Below are 25,642 nucleotides of genomic sequence, written 5' to 3' on the forward strand. Positions count from 1 at the left end.
CTCTCTCCTACAGCCAATCACACGGCTCCAATCAGAGACAGTGGGTGTTTCTCAATGTCGAGGAAAACTGCTCCAGAGCCACTATTTCAAGGATACTACGTCATTGAGTCCCGCCGAAGGACTTTTCCAATGTCCAGGATACTTGGAATTCTACCGAGGCCGGGGTACTGGCCCGTCCACACAGCGGCGTGCGTTGAAAGCTTCACCATTCACTTTGGATTCACTGCATGGGAAGCGACGCAGAGCTTTGCTGGCGTAAGGCGGGGCCTCTCACTTGCACACTTGCTAGCCTGTTCCATTCTTCGTTCTCCGAATGCCAGGAAGGATTCTTGCCTAGCCTCTGATGGACCTGACTCGGAGGACAAGGAAGCGTCCTCGACATTGAGAAACACCCTGTTAATCAGGTTGACATGAATCTTCTCGTATAGGCAATTTAAGTAACATGCAGGTGAATCAGATGAATAATAGATCGGGGGGGGGTTCATTACATTTATGCATCTTAACTCCAGTCAACTAATCTATCAGAATATTCTGAAACTATTTTTGAAAAAGTATTTACCGTAAATGTTATTTTTCAGAAATGGCAGAAAATGCTGTTTTCAGCTTTCCAAAATCTAGAGATTCTCTGCTTTTATGTTTTATATCATATTAAACTGAATATATTTGGTATTTGTACTTAAAAACAGGACATTTTAACACATCGCCTGTGAGGAGCTGGTAGGATATTGGCACTGTTATCTGGGTTTTATGATAACAATCAATTGAACAATATAATTGTTAGTTACAGCTATTTCTCAGACGCTCCATTAATGAGCTGTTGCTCTGGCTCGTTTAGGGTACTTAGACCCCGGTTACGTAACTTTATGACTGTATGTTCTTTAAAACTACTCAATGGGAAATAGAAGGGGGTTAACTATGTGTTTAAGAGTGTAACATGGAGTAAAGTACTTCAGTCAGGTAGAGGAAACGTCACTAATTAAAATGTTTTAATAGATGTTTTTTATTCCATTCTTGACAGATAGGTAACTTTTCATCCACTCGAAGCCTCACTGTGTTTTAAAAATGAACCAATGATTCTTAGCAGCTTGAATTCAAAATCTTTGACAAACAGATATATTTAGACAGTGTGAAATGATCTCATATCTACCTGTGTGTTCCCATGATGCACTGCTCTCAGAGGCTGGAGGATCCAGTGGAGCATCGTACCTGAAGTCTCCGAGCCCGTGGTGAGAAATCTCTCTGTGATTTATCTTCAACATGAAAAGAAATATCCATTTAAAATCTGAAAGTGTCCTGACAGGCTACCTGCACAGGTGAACAGGAAGTTAGTGTGACAGACTAACAGCTCCACCTGGTGGCTATGGGACGTCATTTAATGTCATGTCATGTTAAATAGTGGAATGACTTTTAATGGTCATGAAAAGTAGGTTTTTAATTGACGAATAATTCATTTGTATTCAAATTTGGTATTAAAAACGGTTGTGCCTTTTTAATATTAAAAATTCCATGTAACATATTCCAGTTTTGAGGTAGTTTAGAGTATTTGACATACATTTCTGTCCTATAAATTCAAATGACCTGTGTTACTTATTTTTCAGATTTCTGTTGTTGAAAAGTATTCAAATTAACTCATATTTATTAAAATAATACCAGATTTGCATTAAAAAACATAACATTTGAATGTAACTTGCATTGTTATTAAGTACATTTACTAAATTTTAAGGAACTTTCATGTACTCTACCTACGTTTAGACCTGACTTTTTTAGATGTCTGTTCTCGAAAGGTATGCATAATAACACATATATGATAAGGTTATGCCTGGTTTCAATACAAAAACATGTTATTGTGGAAGTTCTCATACAAACACACAGTGTATTTCTTAATGTGAGTAATTAGCTGGGGAAGTTGCGTTGTCATGGTCACTAGTTGTGTAGATGATTGTGTCAGTTTGTATCTCCTTATTGTCTCCTCTGGTTTCCAGGAGCCTCCCAAAGAAGACCTGACGGTGTCGGAGAAGTTCACGCTGGTTCTGGACGTGGCTCAGAAAGCTCAGGTGAGACGAGACGGAGAGTTCAGCGGAGCTACGTCAGCTCAGACAGATTCACTACAAACAAACTACTGAAGACCAATCTTTTTACTTTACCTTTGTTTCTACTTGAGATGTTTGTTGTGTTCTTATGTGTGTTTCTTTCGGGACTCCACGTGGTCTGTGTTTTATGTTGACCTTGACATTTCTGCCTCATGTTATTGTATTCATGTTTCTGTGGTCTTAGTTTTGAACTTCTTGTGAAGCACTTTGTGATGTTATTGCTGTGAAAGCTGCTCCACTAAATAAACTTCTTATTATTATTAAAAGATGTTCCTTTTGTGTCTCAGAACCTCTTTGGCAGGATGGCGAACAGACTGGAGAAAATCAAGAAGTGAGTCACACACTTTGCTCCACGTCAGAGAGGAATGATGGTCCGTGGACAGACATGTAATACTGTGTGTGTGTGTGTGTGTGTGTGTGTGTGTGTGTGTGTGTGTGTGTGTGTGTGTGTGTGTGTGTGTGTGTGTGTGTGTGTGTGTGTGTGTGTGTGTGTGTGTGTGTGTGTGTGTGTGTGTGTGTGTGTGTGTGTGTGTGTGTGTGTGTGTGTGTGTGTGTGTGTGTGTGGTGTGTCTAGTTTGTTCATTTGGGTTCAGCCTGAGTTGACTCAGAAGCTGTACGTTGGTCTGTGGCTGGCCTTCATCTCCTCCTGCCTGCTGCCGTTCAAACTGCTGGGATTCTTCATAGGTATGACACACACGCACATACGCACGCACACATACACACGCACACACACACGCACACTTATACATTTAATTAAGCAGTAGGCCTACTAAAATGGTTTACTTAAGTGAAAGTACTAATACCACATTGTATAATTACTCTGTTACAAGTCCTGCATATAAAAGTTTACTTACTAAAAGTACAAAAGTATTAAGTAAGTAGAACTAACCATTTCACATTCAATTAACTGCTGAATTCCTGCTAAATAACGCATATTTGCATCAATAGAGGATTTAACATGACATTTTTCTTCACCTGAATTCAGTGCATTTTAGTTTTGTCCTCCTACACTTTTGTATCTAAGACCCAATTCCAAACCACATCCTACCCCTACACACTACCCCTCCGTTTGCGCGTTCGCCACATTAAGGGCTGTTCCAAAGCAACGAGTGTGGAGCGGTGTGGAGGGGGAGTGGGCTATCAAGCCCTCAAACAGCGAGTCTGCAGCGGTGCTGACTTGAGACCGGTCTCTACCTGACCGGTCTCAACGCTGTGTGTGTCCGTCAGGAAACAAGCTGTTAACAAGTAGTTCCAGCAAACATCCACTGATAAACTGCGATGTTAACAACCTCATGATGACCTCATGTTTTAACTTAGGATCAAACCTGTGTTTAGTCTAGAAACAGGTAAATGTGTGCATTTTATTATAAAGTTGTATATTTACAGACTGTTGCAAAAACTAAGAAGCTTATAAACATCAGCTTTAAAACTAAAAGAACACAATTAAAGATGTTTGGAGTTTTATTTGAGTTATTTATTTTATCTTTGTCAAAGATATGCTGATTTGAAACCGTTGTTACATACAGTTACGGCATTTCCTGTTTCTGCCGGAGAGAGGGGAGGCCGTCCCAAAGCTTGCCGCTGTATTTACTCCCTCTATCTGACAGGAGGGAGACTCGTTGAGCTGCGAGTGTCACTCAGTCACGGAGGGGGAGTGTGTAGGGGTTGGGGTAGGGCGTGGTTTGGGATTTGGCCTTACTCTTCTTCTCTCTGCTGCGTAGTTTCCTTATTCCAAGCGCCCCCTGGTGGTCATTACTTTAGGAAGCACCTAATTTGATAAGCAGCCGATCAGTGTTTAAATGTCGATATCGCAGTTGATGAGGTTTTTGGTAGGAAGCATAAACTGTGATTGTAATTATTATTTGAGTAATCGTGCATTTAATACATTTCTGTGCATTGTATTAAGTTGAACAACAGATTGAACTAGAGAATGCAATTCCAGAGGAAATTGCTAGTGGGAATGCTTTATGCTGAAAAGCTGACGCTAAACTGCTATGCTGAAATGTAATGTGGAAGAAGAAAGTGAAGAATTTAGATTGAAATGATACATGAACACTGGGGGCTTGAATGTGTGATGAGAGAAGAAAATAAAGTAAAAAGGCTTGGAAAAGCAGCAGAATATTTGAACTGCAAACTTCTGAACTAACTTGATGGCGAATGATCTGTCGCCATGGCAACGGCATTTGATGACACCCCATAATACGCTTAGATGCGTTGATGGCTGCATCCTTACCAAACCTGTGAAGTTTTGGGGCGTTTGGAGCATTTTCACTGAAGTTATGAGAACCGTGTTTCCAGGCGAGCATTTTGTTGCCATGGTAACGGCAATTGAAGAAATCTCAAAACGGTCCCGTAGATGTCTTCAAGGCTGGACTGTTAGCACACTTGAGCACTTTTTGAACATTTGCATAGGAATTATAGCGACATCATGTTTTATGGCGAGGGATGCGTTTCCATGGAAACGGCATATGGTGAGATCTCAGATTTGGCGTAGAGCTGTTGAGGCATGGACCGGTGATATACAAGTGAAGATTGGGGGACGATTGGACCGTGTCCATTGGACTTACAGCCACATCATGTTTCATGGAGAGTGGTCTGTCGCCATGGCAACGGCATTTGATGACACCCCATAATACGCTTAGATGCGTTGATGCCTGCATCGTTACCAAACCTGTGAATTTTGGGGCGTTTGGAGCAGTTTCACTGAAGTTATGAGAAAACCGTGTTTCATGGCGAGCATTGTGTTGCCATGGCAAAGGCATTTGAAGAAATCTCAAACTGTCCCGTAGATGTTTTCACGGCTGGACTGCTAGCACACTGCTATCTAAAGTCTGCTGCTCTGAGCACGTCAGCATCGTGTTCCATTACACAGGTGTTTATATTTGAGCTAACGAGGTGTGTAGAGATCAAAGGTTTCCATTGTTCTGAATGAGAGATGAACCTCTTACATGTGAACGTTTTGTGGAAGAACCGTAACAGATATCTTTGAAATTTCAAAACGTGAAGCATGTCAAGGAAGTTGAGTATCTGAAGTGTAATTTTTGTGTACTTTCAGGTTAATAATGTGGCCTTTTTGGCAGTTTAACTAAAGGTGTGCGGCTGCTACCGTGAGGAAATATCTGCCTGAAATTACAATGGGCTTCAATGGACGAATTTTGAACGTTTTTGTCACTTCATGCCCTCAAGAGGCATTTTGTTTAATTATTTTTGCTTAATTATTTGTCATTTTTCAAGCTACGAGATGTTTTCCTACGTTTTTCATGATAAATTATGTCTCAGGAATGTAGGGTTTGGGAATTATGGCAGTTTTAAAAAAATATGAAGGCAAATGTCAAGATTTCCTACCCTCTAGCTGTGACATCACGCACTCTAGTTAATGTTAAAATCTGAAGAAAACCTCTAAAACAATGTCTGAACAATGTTTAATATCTCTAAAAGTAAGAATCATATTTAAAAGTTGTTTTGCACGAATAATGTCAGAAAGATGTGTAACATTTTAAAGTTGGAATGAGGTTTCTGAGTGAAAGTATGAATGAACAGTTAGCAGTTGAAGTCACATGAAGATTTGTTGAAGTCTGAAGATTTCCTCCATTGACTTCAATGTTAAAAATGTGATGTATTATGGGATGTATCTCTGGAATTATGAAAGTTATGAATGAGAAAAGTAATAGCCATCGACTCCCGACCGAGCTAAACGTTTTGATGTTTGAACGGAGTTTCTGCGATGTTCAATACGGGAGGAGAAGAGGGCCAAAATACCGGCGGAATAATAATAATAAACTTTTCGTGCGTAGCATAACAGTTAGTGGGAATGCTGTTAACACCATTCCCACTAAATTAGATATTCAGTGTCTCTGACTTGTCTCTCTGCTCAGGTGTGTACGCAGGTATAAAGTTCTTCATCATCGACTTCCTCTTCAAGAGCTGTCCGAAGCTGAGGCAGCGCTTCGACACGCCGTTCATCATCTGGACCCACCTGCCCACCGACCTGCAGCTGAAGGAGCGCGGCGGCTCCACGCTCACCAGGAGGGTCAGTACACACTCTGAAATATCCAGAAAATACCAGGACAATATCCAGAAAATACCTAAAAAATATATACACAGAATACCTCAAAGACATCCACAAAATGTACAGAAAAAAACAAAATTAGAATAAGAAATATCCAGAAAACATCAGTTGCAACATTAAAGTGATGCACTTAAATGCATCAATTATAATAAAACAGTCATTCATTGTAATACTTGAGAATGTTTTTTGATTTCAGGACTTTCACTTAATTACTTGTAATATTACTACTTCTAATGAAGTAAAGCAATGCTCCCTCCTCCTCTGGTTCTTACTGGTCCCAGCAGCTGGTTCCTGGTGTTCCTGGTTGTTCAGTTTGCATTTGTTCTTCTCTCACAGCTGTCTGAGTCTGAACAGGTAGGATCGTGTGTGTGTGTGTGTGTGTGTGTGTGTGTGTGTGTGTGTGTGTGTGTGTGTGTGTGTTGTGTGTGTGTTGTGTGTGTGTGTGTGTGTGTGTGTGTGTGTGTGGTGGTGTGTGTGTGTGTGTGTGTGTGTGTGTGTGTGTGGTGGTGTGTGTGTGTGTGTGTGTGTGTGTGTGTGTGTGTGTGTGTGTGTGTGTGTGTGTGTGTGTGTGTGTGTGTGTGTGTGTGTGTGTGTGTGTGTGGATCAGCAGTGTTTATTGTAGTTAGATAAGTAGTGATAATACTGCCCCCCCTGTCAGCTGCTGGTAGTGTTTGTGACGGTGTTAGTTTGAGTTATCATAAACCTATACGTGAAATGTTGCCTCTTTTACTCAATTTCTTTCAGGTTTGTAATAAAGGTAAAACTTCTACACATTGATGATCAGCAGAATTGTTCTTCTTGATATTTTAATGTCCCCTTTCCTCTGGCGCCATCCTCAGGTCACTCTCAGATCCTACCAAATGTTCATGTTTCCAAACTAATGTTAAAAGGTTTGAATCAACATCTTTTTTAGTTTTTAGGGACAATTTTCGGTCAGGTAAACAAATATAGAAGTTGGTTCTTCTCCTCTTCACCACCAACGTTACATTTTGTGTAAGACTCTAAAAATCCTTAAGTCTTCAGGACATAGTCGAGATTTCAGCCACAAAGGAAGGTGATCATTGGCTCGGATCTTGTGAAGAGCTGTGAACACATCTGAGTTGTCCGGGTTAAAGGTTGGATTACAATTATACTAAACTCAGCATAACTGGGAATAGTCTTTCATGGTAAAAAAGCACTATTTTCATCAATCTGCTCTGGAAAAGATACTCTGTGAAACGAACACAGCTGTCAAATCCATGATAATGCATCCATTGGTTGGAACAACAATAGACTCGTCTCACAGTGATGTTCAGGACGTTCCCACAGATCCTCTCTGCTGCTGAATGTTAAAGCTAGTATCCCCCCCCCCCTCCAGGTCACGTTATCCAGCGGGCGGGGCAGCGTCGGCCCGGCGGCTCCTCTCGGTGCGAGCCGGGATGAAGACGGAGGGCGATACAGCAGCACCAAGAGAGGAGCTTTCCACGAAGTGTTCAACCTGCAGGAGAGCGAGCGCCCCCTGACAGGTGGGCAGGAACTCTAGATATGTGTTTGTTGCTTTTGTTTATTGGTATTTGTTGTGTTTGTTTATTTGAATTAAAGTAGAAAACAAGTCTTTCATCTAAAACAACCTTTCTTTACTGGACCGTAGCTAAGAATTTAGCAAAATCAATTCTCCCAACAAAGTGTTTATTCAGATGAATGTTAAATTATCAGAATGAGAATCAGAATACCTTTATTAGTCCCACAGAGCGGACATTTACATTTGTTACCGCAGAAAAGAACCAAAGACAGCTTAATGTTACCTAAGAAGCATAAGAACAAATATTAAAGACAAAACATAATTAAAATAATTACACAATTTACAAAATACACATCCTGTAACAGTTCTGAAGATATAGCAGCTAGGTATATATCGCACAGGTATTAACGGCGATTACTAGTTCCATCTTCAACAGGTAGGTCTAACTGCTTCACAGTGACATACATTAACCTCTAATGAAAAATACTAATGTCTTTATACATGTGTGACCCTTAAAAGTACATTGAGTCTTCAAGCACTGGACACGCCCTCATTCCCACAAGACGCTGCCTGACCCTCCTGCATGTAGTGATGTTTGACTCTTTGTGTGTCAGTGTGTGAGAGCGGCTGGCGCTGCTGCCTCATCAACAGAGACAGGAAGTCGCCCACTGACTACATCCGCAACGGATACCTCTACGTCACCGAGAAGTAAGTCCCTCACTTCCTGTTCACATTGATTATTGTTCCCGCACAATGTTTTCAGACGGAACACAGATGAGGAGGGAGACTGAAATACTTAAAGTTTTGAGATCAAGCTGAGGCCGTAGTATTTATAGAAGATCAGAACAAATTGTCAAATTTCTCCAAACTTTACTCTCCGTACAAAACATTTTAAATACACAAGTGCAGAATAAACACTGTGAAACGTGTAAAACTGGATCCGTGTTTGTTCCTCTGTTTTCAGTCATCTGTGTTTTGAGAGCTCCAGCTCCAGATCTGGATCCTCCAAGAGGAACAAAGTCATCAAACTGGCCGACATCACCGACATCCAGAAGGTTTGTTCTGACAAAATGTTGCGTAGGGCCCCAATTTGGCCAGGGCGCCAGTCTCAGGACACCTCCACTCTGAGGACACCTCCACTCTGAGGACACCTCCACTCTGAGGACACCTCCACTCTGAGCACACCTCCACTCTGAGGACACCTCCACTCTGAGGACACCTCCACTCTGAGGACAAAATAAAATCGCACTGACACTTATTATATATATAAATAACAACATCTTATATTTTAGTTACACACGCTAGACAACAGTGGAGGGTTCGAGAAACAACCGTGTTTGCCGAGTGCAGCGCGACGGAGGTGGGGAGGTTCCATGGTGAGCGGACTCATCACAAGTCTCCATTGTGATTTGAAAACTTCCATCAGACGGAACTGTCCTGAGAGTGGAGCCTGCAGGCAGACCCCTCTCGCCTTCGGCATACAAATATAAAAGGAAATAAGTTAGAACAATATTAAATATTGTTAAAAAAAGAGTGAAAATCTTTGGTGTTTATAGTGACAAAACATTGAAATACATCATCTTGGACTTTGAGGAACCGGGATGAAAATGTTTCACTATTTACTAACATTTTAAATCAAGTATTCTATACTGATATTTAAAAGTCAATCAGAGTATGTTTCTGTTGTTGTTTTGTTTTTAAATTAGTTTTAAAAAAACGTTTGTGTTGCTTTTTTCTCTTCTCAGTACAAAGTGTTGTCCGTGCTGCCGGGGTCAGGGAGCGGCATCTCCATCGCAACGCCGTCCACAACAAAGGTACGAGAAGACAGGGCGCTATGATCTGATGCAATGTGGAAGTTAATGAGTTAAATTAAGATATAAAACAAAGCGTGCAAATAACAAGAGAGCCTGGAATGGATTTCTACGGTGTAAAAATACTGTTACAAGTTAAAGGGGCCCTATATACTAATGTTCAGGGTTGTCTCTACTTAAAAGAGTCCTCTCCTGCTGATGTTCAGGTGTATATCAGTATGTAGTGTCTCTACTTTAAGAGTCTTCTTCCTGCTGATGTTTCAGGTGTTATATCAGTATGTAGTGTCTCTATTTTAAAGAGTCCTCTCCTGCTGATGTTTCAGGTGTAATATCAGTATGTAGTGTCTCTACTTTAGAAGAGTCCTCCTCCTGCTGGTGTTCAGGTGTATATCAGTATGTAGTGTCTCTACTTTAAAGAGTCCTCTCCTGCTGATGTTCAGTGTATATCAGTATGTAGTGTCTCTACTTTAAAGAGTCCTCTCCTGCTGATGTTCAGGTGTAATACCAGTAGTAGTGTCTCTACTTAAAGAGTCTTTCTGATGTTCAGGTGTATATCAGTATGTAGTGTCTCTACTTTAAAGACGTCCTCTCCTGCTGATGTTCCAGGGTGTATATCAGTATGTAGTTGTCGTCTACTTTAAAGAGTCCTACTCCTGCTGATGTTCAGGTGTATATCAGTATGAAGGGTATCTACTTTAAAAGAGTCCTCTCACATCATACAATTGTGTCGGAGCATAGCCAATAGCAGCGCGGAGTGTTACATAGTGATGTCCTTGTTTGCACACCCTTTCTGGGGGCCTTTCCCTTGGGTTAGGGTTCAATCCCTGTGCTCCCTCCAGTTATATTGTATAAATACATTTAATTGATAGATTACATGTTAAGTAAAGTATTAGTATCTGAATTGAAACTCACTTCCTGTCTTGTTGCAAGCCGATGGTGTTCGGGCGCGATGATCCACAGAGACGAGGCCTTCGACGCCATCTTTAACCAGCACACGAAAATCGTTTCCCGCGGCAACAGCCATCGAACCGGAGACGTAGTAACACCTTCCACCAGGCTGCCACACACACACACACACACACACACACACACACACACACACACACACACACACACACACACACACTGGGACTGTCATACTGTTAATTAACCAGTTTTTAAATTATCCGGTGACGTTAAATCGCAGTTTTTTTTGTCACCAATGACTTCTTAAACAAGTTCCCACAAAACAGGAAACAATAAGGTACATTTTTAGTGCTAATTAATTGATAAATCCTCAAATATGTCCGGTATTTATCTCTGGAATAATGTCCTGCATATTAATAAATATTGTCCAGAAGGCGTAAGGATATCGAGGCGAGTTCTCCCTTGATAAATTAAATATGAATTACATTTCCTTCAAACAGTCATGTCTTAATCACCGCGTTTAATACGGCTGTACCATAGATACAGCACATTCACACTGCGGTACTTTTCCCACAAAGGTTCATGTGAACTTAGTTCATGTGAACTCTTTAGTTCTCATGAACTAAGTACAGATCGCGTTCACACTGGAAAAAGTCCCTGGGGGAGGATTAGGCAAATGAAGCCGCTGACGTCACTTCTTCTTCTTTCTGCTTTGGGTTTACTGGCAGGCCCGTCACTTGTTCTTCTTCTGCTTTGGGCTTACTGGCAGGCCGCAAACAACTTCACGGCGTATACTGCCGCCCAAAGTCCCCGGCCGGAAGTCCCCGGAGTTGGGGAAGGCTTCAGTAGAAGCTGCTGAGAGTCCCAGCAGCTTCTACTGAAGCCTTCCGAGTAAATCGCCAGAACGCCGACACCTCCTCATCTCCACCGCTCCCATGTTTTATTTTGTGTTGCCATAAGTTAGTCTCTCTGCGTTTCTGCGCTGGGCTAATGCTAATAATGCTAATGCGAGGATAATAAAATGGCGGCTTCACAAAACTTTTTGGAGTTTTACGGGGCGTGGTTTGCAATCCGCCCAGCCAATCAGAAATAGGAACCTTTTTCTCCCACGAAAGTACCTGCTCTCTAGCAGGGACTGAAAAGGGGGTAAAAAGGTTCTCTAGAACTAATTTTAGTTCCGGCTCTTTTTGGTGTCAACGCAACATTTCGGAACTATATCGGAACTAAAGTGGGAAAAGTACTGCGGTGTGAACGCGCCTTCTGGGCTGAACCCAACATTTTGAATCTACATCCATTATGTTGACATTTCTAATGTAAATCAAAATGAATGCTGCACAATAATTTGTAATAGTTTTTAAAAAATCGTTTGAATTATATATGGATTTTCTTGGTAATGAATGACTTTTGACGGTAAAAAAAAAGAGTTACTGGTACTTATGACCCTTTTTGAGTAAAGTATCTCTCAAAAATGTAACTTTTAAAATAAATATTCACTTACGAGGATAAAATGTAAAGAATAGAAGGAAATTGGCAAATTTGAAATTTAGAAACAAATTATTTCTGAAATGTTTGCATGAAAAGTTTCTTAAAATGATTAATGTATTATCAGAAAATGATTACTAGCCATTGATGCAATAAATCATGGTACGAAAAAGGACTTTATGTCCCTCTTTGAGTTAAAGATCTCAAACTTAACTTTAAACATAAATATTCCCTTTAGTATGATTCAAAAAGCAAAGGATAGTAGGAAATCACCATCTTTGAGACTAAAAACAGCATTATTTCTGAAATGTTTGCACTTTAAATGGTTTATATATAATCCATAAAAGTTGGCTTTAAATATTTCTTGTTATTTGGTCGTTACAGTTCAGTAGGCCTACTTGGTACAAAAAATAACATTTTGACCCGCTTTGAGTTATGAAAATCACCTTTTTCTTCTAATGAGCCGTTTAAAACCCTAAAATCGGACTTATTTCCTTTAGTGTCTTTACACTACATGATGAATATTATACTTGAACATCTTCACAATGTGTTAGTGCTGAAATATGAACATATTACATGTTCTGGTATTAATGAGAAATGTTTTTACTCTCCGTGTTTGAACCACTTTACATCATATCTTCAGGGATTTATAACGTTATGTAACTCTGTGTTGTACTAAGCCTTACAGCCAGTTTGTATTATAGTATGTTGGGTTTTTAATGTGGTGGCGGACACTGTTTGTTTCTATATGAATGTGCTGAAAGACTTAATGAAACCACAACATCGACCGCAGGGGGGCTTTTATTTTTTTTAAATATAACATTCCTGTCCATTTCTTTGAACTTCATCTCCTAGCTTGATGCTAATCGACAAGCTAACCGATTGAAACGTTGACCTGGGCCGCTTTTCTTTTTTATCACAGTTAATATATATTTTACTTTAGCTGAGAGATAAATTAAGAGGCTTAAATAAATGTATGTTGTAATAAAAACAATAAGGGGATTGTTAGCTTTAGCCTCTTTAACACTAGCTAATCGGCTAAAGCTAAACAACTGGAACTGACCTAAAACCTTTTTTAAATCACAGTCAAGTTATATTTACTATAGCTAGGATGTTCAAAAGAAGCTAAAACATATTAATATTAACATATCTATAAATATTCAAGGTTTTTTCTGATCTGATTAACTTTAGCTTCTCCAGTCCGAGCTAATTGGCTAAAGCTAAACAAGTTAAAACACAAAGTCGTAGTTCAGCTTTTCTTTTTTGACTTTGTACAAAGCTCAATTTCCTAGTTTATTTTGACAACATTCTTATACCCATCAACATGCAGCCCATGTTTATTTTTACTCTAACACTAGTAAGGCTTCTTAAATTATATTTTTTTGCAGCTTGATTAAGTGTCTGTTACCCAGCTAATTCAGCTATGTTTAAATCATCTCTGTATTTGTATTTTCAGTCTGAAAGCTTTTAATCCAGCGTTTAATCATTTTATTTGACGTTAAATTCCCTTTATTTCAATGAAAAAGTTGCACATTTGACAGAAAAACAAACTGCAGAATAAGTAGGGATTTCCTCTTTAAAATAATTACAAGTATAATTACTGAACACCAATATTTGTTTCTAAGTTGGGCTCAAACTCAGACTTAGTAACATTATTTATCAGTTTGTTTTCTAATAAATACTCAGTTTCAATAGGTATTTTTATTGGTCCAGTTAAGCTCTTTCTTTGCCAAATGGAATTCCTTTAATAAAAATAAAAAGGTTTGATTGTCTAAACTTTGATTAAATTCTTCCCCGGTTTATTTTGTGGTTTCTCGGGTTCTGCTTTCGTCTCGTTTACGTGAACGTTGTGAACCTTTCTGTCGGCTGCTGTCTTTCAGATACAATGGTTTTATAAACTGGTGTCGTTGTATACATAGGTGTACGTTTTTTTAAATGAAATGATTGCTCTTCTTAAATTGTAATGTACATTTTTTTTTTAAAGTAAAATCAAAACACTGACAGTCTCCTGTTTTTAATTGTTGCTCTGCGCAGTACCACGTTCAGCCTGTTGGTGTCAGTAGAGAGTCAGAGGAGATGATGAAACACAAACAGTACATTCATAAACACTCTCATTATTTGAGATGACTTTAAACATGCGTTAGAATTGGACCTCAGGAATTAAAAATAACTTATTATTTGAATGTTTCATTTTGTTTATTATTTAAATTATTTTTATTTAAAATGTAAAATATATATCATTTGAAGAAATGGTTCTATATATTTATGAAAAACAAAAAGCAAAAATGCCTCGCAGACGCTCTTCCGTTTACTTTTTTAATAAATAAAAACAAATGGTCCGAAGATACACAGATTCATCTCCCTCCATCATGTTGATTTGAATCTGAAATTCTGAACATGAGCCCGCCCCGCTCGACCTTCTGAGCCAATCAAAGCACGATAATGTTTCCGTTTCAACTATACTTTCTCTCACACATGCATACATGTTTCTCTTGCATATTGTCTTCAGACATGCATACGTGCATGTTTATAATATTAAATGTAAACATTGAATGAATGTACATAAGAGCAAAATGTATAAATATATATATATATAAATATGAGCGTTAAAATATATGAATATGAGAGCTAAATGTATATATGTGTGCGTTGAAATATATGTGTATGAAAATGAAAATGTATGTAAAATGAGAATGTATGTGTGAAAGAGGACCAGTATGAATTACGGCCTGTACGGCCCTTCATATGAAACACTACTTCCACTATAATTCAATGAACACACATTGAAATATAACCTGGCCTTTGACCTCATTCACACAGTACAACTGAGGTATTCTTAGACAGATATCTTTGTGTTGGGACGTACTATGAGATTGCACATTTGTTCACTGTCTCATAGCATATTTTAGTTTACTCAGTGCAGACAGGTTGTCTTGAATCTTGCAGACACTGCCCTTATTTTAACCTCTTAGTCCTTGAGCCAACTCCCTATTAGAGAACGTGCTATTCAAGCATTGTGTCGCTAACAGGTGAAGGTACGTCACCATTGGTTGACAGTTTTGAAAGGTTAGGATATTTTGATTCCTTACTATGTTATCATTAAATAATGCCAGATTAAATTAGAATCTAATACAAAAAGTGGTCATATGAATTAGTTACTATTTTTTTAACTTAATTACTGTGTCGCTAACAGGTGAAGGTACGTCACCATTGAGGCGAGACACTGTTGTTGTAAAACATTATTCACCATCCACCTCTTTAAAAATAATGACATTTCATTTCAAATGATAAGCTCCATCTTATAAACAGGGCATTAATAAAATAGACTTTACAAGCATATTTAATGCAATTTTGTTATTTAAAAAACCCTTTATTTATCTCCCAGTCAGACAGGACGTTTGCAGTGAGTTAGTCTCACCTGTACAGGCAGTGTTGGAGTGTGTTCAAGGTGAAGAATGAGATCATAATCATTAGAAGCAGTCCAACCAGTCAGACCGCTCACACTGACACAGGCTGCAGCCATCAGACACTTAGATTAGCATATATATATTAGGAAAAGGGGAGAAATAGTTAGCCAGGCTTTTTCAAAAAAATTACAAAATACACATTTAAGTGTACTTAATATATCTCTGTACAAAAACTGAAATGTATAAACAATTTGGCAACTTGTTTTGGTCCCGTTCAAGAAATAGCCCGACCCTGTTAAACGTCTTTGTTACAGCCGCTGCTTTCCTGGTGCTGTTAACTCTGTTTGTGTGTGTGTGTGTGTGTGTGTGTATGTAAATGAGCTGTGCAGTTCCTCTGATGCCATTGGCCGTCCCACCCTCGCAACATCCGAAGAGGTGATTGGATTGACGTCATCCAATCCCCGCCCGCTTCCAGCACATCCTCCGGGGGAGGAGTACAAAGGCCGGGGAAGGACATCATTCTAGAGGCTCTGTGTTGTGAGACAGACCAGGGTGGGTGGACCCGGAAGGGATCTCGGGCGGACGGCCCGGGGGCAAGGCAGAAGCCGAGAAGGGGGACTCGGGCGGGCGGCCCGGGGGCAAGGCAGAGTCCAAGGGTTGGGTCTCGGGCGGACGGCCCGGGGGCAAGGCAGAGTCCAAGGTGGGGAACTCGGGCGGACGGCCCGGGAGCAAGGCAGAGTCCAAGGTGGGGAACTCGGGCGGACGGCCCGGGGGCAAGGCAGAGACCATGGAGGGGCGAAGGCCACAGCGGGCGAACTCAGGGGGCCGAGCATGAGGGCGAAGGCAGCGGCAGGAAGAGTCAGGGGGCCGGGCCCGAGGGCGAGGACCGCGGCAGGAAGAGTAAGGGGGCCGGGCCCGAGGACGAAGACCGCGGCACTCAGGGGGCCGGGCTCGAGGGCGAAGACCGCGGCTCTCAGGGGGCCGGGCTCGAAGGCGAAACCAGACAGCTCCGGAGGCCGGGCAGGACCCGGTGTCGGCCGAACCGGAGCCGGTGGGACAGGCTTCGGCAGGATCCCCCACGGAAGAGGACCAGGAGTTGGCAGGACCATCGGCGAGACAGGTGATGGCGGGGCCTCCAACGGAACAGGACAAGGGGTTGGCAGGACCTCCGGCAGAATAGTTGTCGGTGGGACCCCCAGAGGAACAGGACATAGGATTGGCAGGACCCTCGGCAGGAGAGTAGTCGGCGGGACCTCCAACGGGACTGGACATGGAGCTGGCAGGACCCCCAGCGGAAACTCCAACGGCACAGGACATAGGGTTGGCAGGAGATTAGTCGGCAGGACCCCCAACGGGATAGGACATAGGGTTGGCAGAACCCCCGGCAGAATAGTTGTCGGCGGGACCTCCAACAGGACTGGACATGGAGCTGGCAGGACCCCCGGCAGAAGAGTAATCGGCGGGACCCCCAACGGGACAAGACATGGAGCTGGCAGGACCCCCAGCGGAACCTCCAACGGCACAGGACATAGGGTTGGCAGGACCCACGGCAGAAGAGTAGTCGACAGGACCCCCAACGGGACAGGACATAGGGTTGGCAGGACCCCCAGCGGAACCTCCAACGGCACATGACATAGAGTTGGCAGGACCCCCGACAGAGGAGTAGTCGGCGGGGCCTCCAACGGGACAGGACATGGAGTTGGCAGGACCCCCAGCGGAACTTCCAACGGACCAGGACATTGGGTAGGGACTTGAGACGTGACTCGAGATGGGACTTGAGAGGAGACTCGAGAGGGGAACCAAGGGGGAACTAGAGAGGGGACTCGAGAGTAGACTCGAGAGTAGACTCGAGAGGGGAACCAAGGGGGAACTAGAGAGGAGACTCAAAAGGGGAACTAGACGAGAGACTAGGAGAGGGGACTCTAGAGGGAACTCGAGATGGGACTAGAGTAGGGACTTGAGAAGTGACTAAAGGTGGGACTAGAGAAGTGACTAAAGGTGGGACTAGAGAAGGGGCTAGGGAAGTGACTAGAGGAGGGACTTGAGAAGGGACTCTGGAAGGGACCAGAGAAGTGACTAGAGATGGGACTACGGAAGTGACTAGAGGAGGGACTTGAGATGGAACTCGAGAGGTGACTCCAGAGGGAGCTGGAGGGGTGACTTGAGAGGGGACTCGAGAGGACACTTGAGAGGGAACTCGAGAGGTGACTTGAGAGTGGACTCGAGAGATAACTTGAAAGGAGGCTTGAGAGGTAACTCGAGAGGAGACTTGAGAGGGAACTCGAGAGGTGACTCGAGGGGGAACTTGAGGAGACTCGAGAGGTGACTTGAAAGGAGACTTGAGAGGTGACTTGAAAGGAGACTCGAGAGGGAACTTGAGAGGGGGCTCGAGAGGGAGCTGGAGATGTGGCTTGAGAGGGGACTTGAGAAGGAACTTGAGAGGGGACTCGAGAGGGAGCTGGAGATGTGGCTTGAGAAGGAACTTGAGAGGGGACTTGAGAAGGAACTTGAGAGGAGACTTGAGAAGGAACTTGAGAGGAGACTTGAGAAGGAACTTGAGAGGAGACTTGAGAAGGAACTTGGGAGGAGTCTTGAGTAGATTGGTTCGCCAACAGAACACGGGGGGCTGGCGTCGGCCGGTATGCCGACAGGACACGGGGAGCTGGCGTCGGCCGGAGACGTGGGGCTGGAGTCGAAACCATGGCTGCTGGAGCCAGGACTGAGGCTGGAACCATGGCTGCTGGGGCCGGAACCATGGCTGCTGGGGCCAGAACTGGGGCTGGAACCAGGGCTGGTGGGGCCGGAACCATGGCTGCTGGGGCCAGAACTGGGGCTGGAACCATGGCTGCTGGGGCCGGAACCATGGCTGCTGGGGCCAGAACTGGGGCTGGAACCATGGCTGCTGGGGCCTGTACTGGAGCCCAAAGCATGGCTTCTGTGGCTAGGGCTGCTAGCCTGGACCTGCAACTCATTCTCTTAGGAGCCTTTTGGAGGCTCCATGGACCTCCAAAAGCCAGACGAGTTCCAGAGAACGGCTCTTGGACAGGAGCAGGAACTGGGGCAGAAGCAAGGGTTGACTCCAGACTAGTGTTAATTTCGTTGATGAAATATGTTCGTCAACGACCTTCTTTTCCAAGATGAAAACGAGATGATGACGAGACGGTACCGACGGCAGTAAACAATAACTGTAACGAAATCATCATGCAATATCGTTGACGAAAAGTGACGAGACAAAAATGTAGTTTACTAAATAAAAACTATGCCAAAATATCTCTTTACTTTCGTTGACGAAAAATGAAGAGACGAAATATTACCAAAGATAACGTTACATCTCTGATAGTCAGTTTTTCTCCCAGCAGTTCCATTTCCGGTGCTGCGGCTGGGCAGCAGCTGTGTGTCTGTGCTGCGCGCGGCGGTAGATTTGAATTACACCGGGCAGCGGCACAATATGAACTGTCAGGAAGACTCGGGTCTAACTCATGGTCTAACTAACCTTATTTAACAGAAAATAAAATGGCAACAACAGGGCTTGGGAGCAGTGGTCGCACTCGCGTTTACCGAATACCCCCCCGTCAGCGCAAGTGATTCATAAATTGTGCACTCGATGGATAATAATGGATTATGACGGAAATGTTACGATCCTGTCCGTCAAAATTACTGACAACGAAAAAGTCTAAAGCCACCACTGCTTGGGAGAAAGAAACAATGTGATATTTGGGCCCATTTTCGCTACAATGAGGCGGAGAAAAAAAAGCGAATGCATTGTTTTATCAGAAGGGAAGCAATGTGGCCATAACAGAGTAAAACACCACAAACCTGACCATAATACTCTCTGCAAAGCTGCTTTCTAATCAACCTGTGTTTTCATCAAATAAGGACAAGATATAATCTTATTGTGAAATACGTTTGACTAAAATGACAAATTATTGGTTTTGGCTTGACTAGTTTGACCTGAAATGTTCTATATAATCTGATGACTAAAAAAGCTCAAACGTTTTCTTTGACTAAAATAAGACTAAAATGCTCAGACTTTTAGTCGACTAAAACTTGTCTAATAAAAACAGGGATGAAGGTGACTAAATATGACTAAAACTTAAAAGAAATTTAACACAGGGACTAAGACTAAAACTAAATTAAAAAATAGCTGACGAAATTAACACTACTCCAGACGGATCACACCGATGCGTGTGGTGTCATAATGGGAATTGGGAGGCAGGGAGCCAGCATGGCTGGGGCTAGCAGGCAGGGGATAACACACAGAGAGGAAATCCAAAATCCAGCCAGGTAAGAATTTCACCAAGCCTGGCTTCTCCATAGCCATCTGGCGCGCCTCTGCCAGAGCTGCCTCTCGCTGCTGAACCCCGACGCTCCCCTCCATCGATCAGAGCAGTTAGTCAAAAAAAAGGAAAAATCCAATAATTCCTGCTCAAAAGGATCTACTGGGCCCATATTTGGTTGGTTCGTACTGTTACGGTTGAGTGAAGGAAGCAGGACCCAAATGCAGATAACGCTGAAAATGCCTTTATTTCAAGGATAAATAAAAATAACTTGGACAAAACAGAACACTCACCGGTGAACACAGTCACAAACAAAAGACGAACCAACACTGAACACAGGAAGAGACAAGACTAAATACAGGGAGGGGTAATCACGAGACGAGAAACAGCCGGGCAGGGGAGGAGAAACACAAGGGCCACAGGTGAACACAATCAGACAACTAGACACACCAGGGAAACTAACGACAGGGGAAAAAACAAAGGAAGAAGGACCAGACAATATACAAGGAGGAAAATACCCATAACCAGACAATACAAAACTACAAACGTGACATAACATGAGAATCCTGACAGTAGGTGTCTATTATTTTGTTCAACTATAGTTACAATAAACCACTTGTAACTTATACCAAATCCAATCTGGTGGTGGTTGCTTCTCTTTGGATCCCCTAGACCAAAAGGGAACGTAAACGTCTTATTGATGTTTTTACTCCTCTGATTTGGTATGGATTAAACAAACTGGATTCAGAGCTGCTGATTGGTGGATTTTCTTACCTTTGGACAGGCTGGCTTTGTCTTCCTCTGTTTCCAGTCTTTATGCTAAGCTAAGCTAAGCTAACCAGTTGATGGCCTTATTTCTAACAAACATATACAGCAATCTTAATATCTATGATCAGCTGATCCAAGAGGGTTTTAAATAGTTTATAAAGCTTCAGAAGAACCAAGGCTGTCAGACAAATGTAGTTAAGTAGAAATGGAAATAGTTAAGTACACTTTTTTAAAGATACATTCCCTAAATTGAGAACTAGTGAAAACTGTAGTTCAGTTAGTACATTTAAAAAAAAAAAAACACAAAAAACAACATTCTTTGTTCCTTTTTTTTTAATCCATTGAGGCTTTTGTTCAAACTTTACAAGCAGTGTGCAGAGAGGTGGACGCAATACAATTAACATAACACAACAGACAGCTGAGATGTAACATTTTTAATTTCCCCCGGTTTGTTAAACCACTGCAGCCTAATGTTTAAAGGTGGGGTAGGTAAGTTTGAGAAACCGGCTCGAGATATGTGCACACTTATCTTGTGCCCTCAATGGTCATGTGTGTTGGAGGAGGGGCTCTGTAAGGAAGTGGCAGATTTTTTCCGGCTGTGTATTTTCAAATTCTAGCGCACTCGAGCTGGTTTCTCCAAAATTACCTACCCCACCTTTAATGATCACATATTGTAGATTTTCCAAGTAACTGTCAATACATTTTGTACCAATATACGATAATTAAGCATGAATCCTGATCTTACCCCTTTAAAACACACCGGACACACCCATCATTTTTTCCTTTTTAGAATGATATTTTAAAAAAAAAGTATATACAGTATTTTAGTAATGAAAAAGGAGTGCATTACTTCCACTAGTAATGTGTGCAAGTATGAAACACTTTTTGAACACCCAATTCTGAGACAATAAACACTTTTCTGTCCCCCTGACATATAAACAGGGGAGGGTCTAGGAGGGGGGCCCAGGGGGGGGGGGGGCAGTGCCCCCCTAACACTGACCTCTGCCCCCCTATGGCCCCCCTAACAATGAATTTTTTTTTTTTTTTAAAATGTATATTTTCTGGTACTCGGTTTGCCAAATACCGCAGGATTTTGTTGCTGTAATGTGAGATTGTGCAGACACCCTTATGTAAAGTAGAGATGTAACTGTTCATTGCCTTTATTTTTATATAAATATGGTGTTAGTGCAAACATTGCACTATAACTTAAGCTGAAGCTAACAGTAATAACTATAAGATCTATCTGAAATAATTAAGTGTACTGAAACAAATACCAATAACTGTATTGCATTGTTTTCTTATGCGCAATTACTTCATACTGTCTAGTTCTCTTTTTCGTCCTGCATTTATTGTGCCCCCCCAGAAAATAACTGGACCCCCAGTAAGCCCCCCCAGTCAAATTGGTCTAGAACCGCCACTGCATATAAAGAAGTGGCAAATGTTTTTTTTGAGTATATAGTTTTCTGATCACTTCAAGTCATGACGGCAGGGAGTGCAATCCGTAGAATAAACTAGAGTACATTAGAACATACTCATCAGTATTTTATGTGTTGTCATGCGTCTCATCAAGGTGAACCATATGTGATCAGATTCTGAACCATTAACAATGTGTACAATGTTCTTCCTGAGTTGAATACATTATTACATTTAGTGTAAGTCCTGTTTCTCGCTTGAGGCCAGGAAAAGGCTAGTCACTGTGACCTTTTTACCTGTGCTGGACTATGGGGATCTGATCTATATGAATGCACCTGCCATGGCAATTCCTGGTCAAGTTAGATGCTGCGTATCACAGCGCACCTGAGATTTGTGACAAACTGTAAAGCATTAACCCATCACTGTACCCTGTATGCAGGGCTGGTTACCTTCACTAACTGTACGGAGGCTCAGTCACTGGTACATTTTTATATATAAAGCCATGTTAGGGAAACTTCCATCCTACATCTGCTCCCTGATCTCACGGCCAAATTGGTAAGTGGCTACTGCCTGAGATCGAATGCTGTGGTTTTATTAAATGTGCCAACTGCTAGGACTGTCTTAGGGAAGACAGCTTTTAGATGCGCAGCTCCTCTGTCTTGGAATAGTCTGCAATTGAAAATGGAAAATGAGCAATCTGGTGCCACTAAATGTTTTTAAAGCTCGGTTGGATGCTACTCAATCGAAGCTGTTGGTACCTGCTCATGTGGATAGTTATTGGTAAATTGTAATCCCTGTAATGATTCTGTAAGATGTCCTTTTGTTGTTCTGTTTGTTTTTATGTTTCATGTGGAACCTACTTGAGCAGGTCTCCCTTGAAAAAGAGATCAATGATCTCAATGGGATTCACCTGGATAAATAAAGGTTTGAAATGAGTGAGAGTGAATCTTTCTGAAGAAAATCAAATGGTTGTTCTACTCAGTGTGATTGACAGGAGAGATGATCAGAGGGGCAGAGTTTTTACCACCATCATCATTACCGGGACCAACATGAGGGTAGAGTTTCTCTTTGAAGCAGCAGCCAGTGAAGGAGTAGATCAGAGCTGCAGCATCAACATCATAAAAGGAGACCACACCCTCCTCATAATCCACAAACACCCCCACCTTCTCAGGCTGAGACTTCAGAGAGAGACAGACTGGAGGACCAGCACAAGCTTGGTACTCATTTTTAATCAGCCATATCACCCAGTAACCATTCTGAGGAGACGCTGTGATGTTTCCCTTCCTGTTGATCGACTCTCTGGCCACTCCTAGAACCCACATAGTCTTCCCTTTAACCTGAACCTCGTAATAAAATGTTCCTGAAGAGAAACTCTGCTTTGCTAAAAAACACGAGCACAATAATCAAATCTCTCTGGATTGTTTGGGAGATTCTTCCACACATCACCAAATTTAACTTGGTTTTCCATCATGAGACAGAATGAGTTTGGGATGTGCTGTATCAGGATCAAGAGTCACCTCCTTCTCATACTGCTGGACCCTCTTCATACTCCACCTCAGGAGAGCAGCTTCTTCATCTGTTTACTGAGCGTCTCCTCCAGCTGAGTCACAGCTCTCCTCACAGTCCCCTCATATGAAGGACGGACCCTGACTTCTGTCCAGTTCTTGGTGGGTGGAGCAAGCGTTCAGGGACGTGAAGCTTTGGAGGAGGTGGAGCTGGTCTTCAGAGCGTGAGAGCTGCTCCACCTCAGAGCTTCTCTTCTTCAGCTCAGAGATTTCCTGTTCCAGCTCTTTGATGAAAGCCTTCAGCCTGTACCTCTGTCTCTCTCTGCTTCTCTTTGATGGTGTCGATGAGCTCGGCCTGGCTTCTCTCAACAGACTCCTTCAGAGCGGTGAAGACCTGAACACCATCTGCTATCTCTCTGTCTGCTCCTTCCTTACTGAGCTCTACTGAGCGATTAATCTCCTGAATCTTCAGTCGTCTCTTCTGGATCATCTGCTGAATTTCAGCCTCTGTCTTCCCCAGCTCAGCCTTCTTTCCTTCATATCCTTCTTTCAGAGGAACAACATCATGTGTCTTGTGGTCTGAAAAGGAGCAGAGCATGCAGACACACACCTGGTCGGTCTGACAGAACAGCTCCAGCAGTTTATCGTGCTTCACACACATCCTGCTTTCCAGGTTCTCCTCAGGGTCGATCAGCTGATGTCTTTTGAAACCTGCATTTTTCAGATGAGGCTCCAGGTGAGTCTCACAGTAGGAGGCCAGACACACCAGGCAGGACTTCAGGGCCTTCAGTCTGGTTCCAGTGCAGACGTCACAGGGAACTTCTTCTGGTTTGACAACGTGTTGCTCTGAGCTGCTGCTTCTGGCTTTCTGTTGAGCTGACTGTCTGAACTGAGCAGCCATCTCAGAGATGAACGTGTTGACCCGCAGCTCAGGCTTTATGTTAAAAACGTCTTTGCAGTTGGGACACTGACTCGGGACATTTCTATCCCAGTGTTCAGAGATGCAGGCTTTACAGAAGTTGTGTCCACATGGTATGGTGACTGGATCAGTGAACACATCCAGACAGATGGAGCACAGAAACTGATCTTCAGTCAGCAGACAGCTGGCAGCAGACATGTCTCTCTGGGGACCAAAGTTTGAAAAAAAACACAACTGTAATTACTAGGGATGTAACGATACCAAAAACTCACGGTACGATAATATCGCGATAAAAAGTCCACGGTACGATATTTATCGCGATATTGAAAAAGAAAGAAAATAAATGTGAATCTTTTTTTTTCTTTTTTCTTTATTAAATAATAAATCTGATTTGTACGGCATTTTATAGGATAGTAGTATTTTAAAGTGTCAACATTATAATAATCAGACCGTGCAATAGAATAAATCAAGTTTCACTTTAGTTTTTCAAGTAACTCAACTCTAACTCACTCACTCAGCGTCATCAAGGTTATCTTTTAGGAATATGAGCATGTCCACATTTCCAGGTAGAAGCTGGGATGTTTGGGCGTTTACAAAATCCCCTGCTGTGGAAACAACTCTCTTGCTTGGTACTGATGTTGCTGGGACAGAGAGATATGCTTTGGCCATGGGTGACAGCAGTGGGTCAAACTGTGCCTTGTCTTTCCACCACTTCAAAAACAATACAGTGTTTGCCAAGAAGGTGAGGCTTATTGACAGGGCGAGATATAAATATACTGTTGGTACTTGTCAATGTCTCTAGGTGTGTACATGTAGCCCTGTAAATACGATGTCCTTTTGTGTTATCTGTTGTTTTATGTTCATGTTGTAACCTACTTGCTGCCATGTTGGACAGGTCTCCCTTGAAAAAGAGATCGATGATCTCAATAGGACCACCTGGTTAAATAAAGGTCTGGTAGATTTTGTCAGTCTCACGACGGTATTGAGACTTTTATTTACCGCAATATCGCGATATTCGATATATCGTTACATTCCTAGTAATTACATATTCTCTATTTGACAGTTCATAGAGTTCTACTATGAACCCGGAAATGTAAACTACCCCAACGTTTTTATGTTAGAAATGACATACATAGACCAAAACAACCAAAAACATTTAGGTTTTTTGTCTGTAAGAATTACAATTCAAGTTCAATTGAAATCTGGAAAATCATAGCAGCATTCAGATTAAACTCTAAGAAACACAATGTGTAAGCTCTAATACTGTTGGGGGATTTTGCCATTGTTGAACAGAGGAGTGAAACCTCCTGCTGAGCATCACTGAAGTTAATACTAGTTGTTAAAAAACAGTAAACGTTATCAGCTTCAAAAGGCAGACAGCAGTTACTACAGAAACAGGTTCAAAGCTCAAGGCTACTAACCACAGTGTGTACAAATGATATAAGATGAAATATGTAATTGTCATGCCTTTTATAAGCAACACTTGTAACATAA

At 42.1% G+C, this 25,642-nt stretch overlaps 1 pseudogene; it reads left to right on the top strand.

The window, feature by feature from the left end:
* LOC117534488 overlaps nt 1-25,642 on the top strand; it is a 47,079-nt pseudogene that overhangs the window by 11,320 nt on the left and 10,117 nt on the right.

The sequence above is a fragment of the Gymnodraco acuticeps genome, unplaced genomic scaffold (genome assembly GCF_902827175.1).
Source record: "Gymnodraco acuticeps unplaced genomic scaffold, fGymAcu1.1, whole genome shotgun sequence".
NCBI classification, from domain to species: Eukaryota; Metazoa; Chordata; class Actinopteri; order Perciformes; family Bathydraconidae; genus Gymnodraco; species Gymnodraco acuticeps.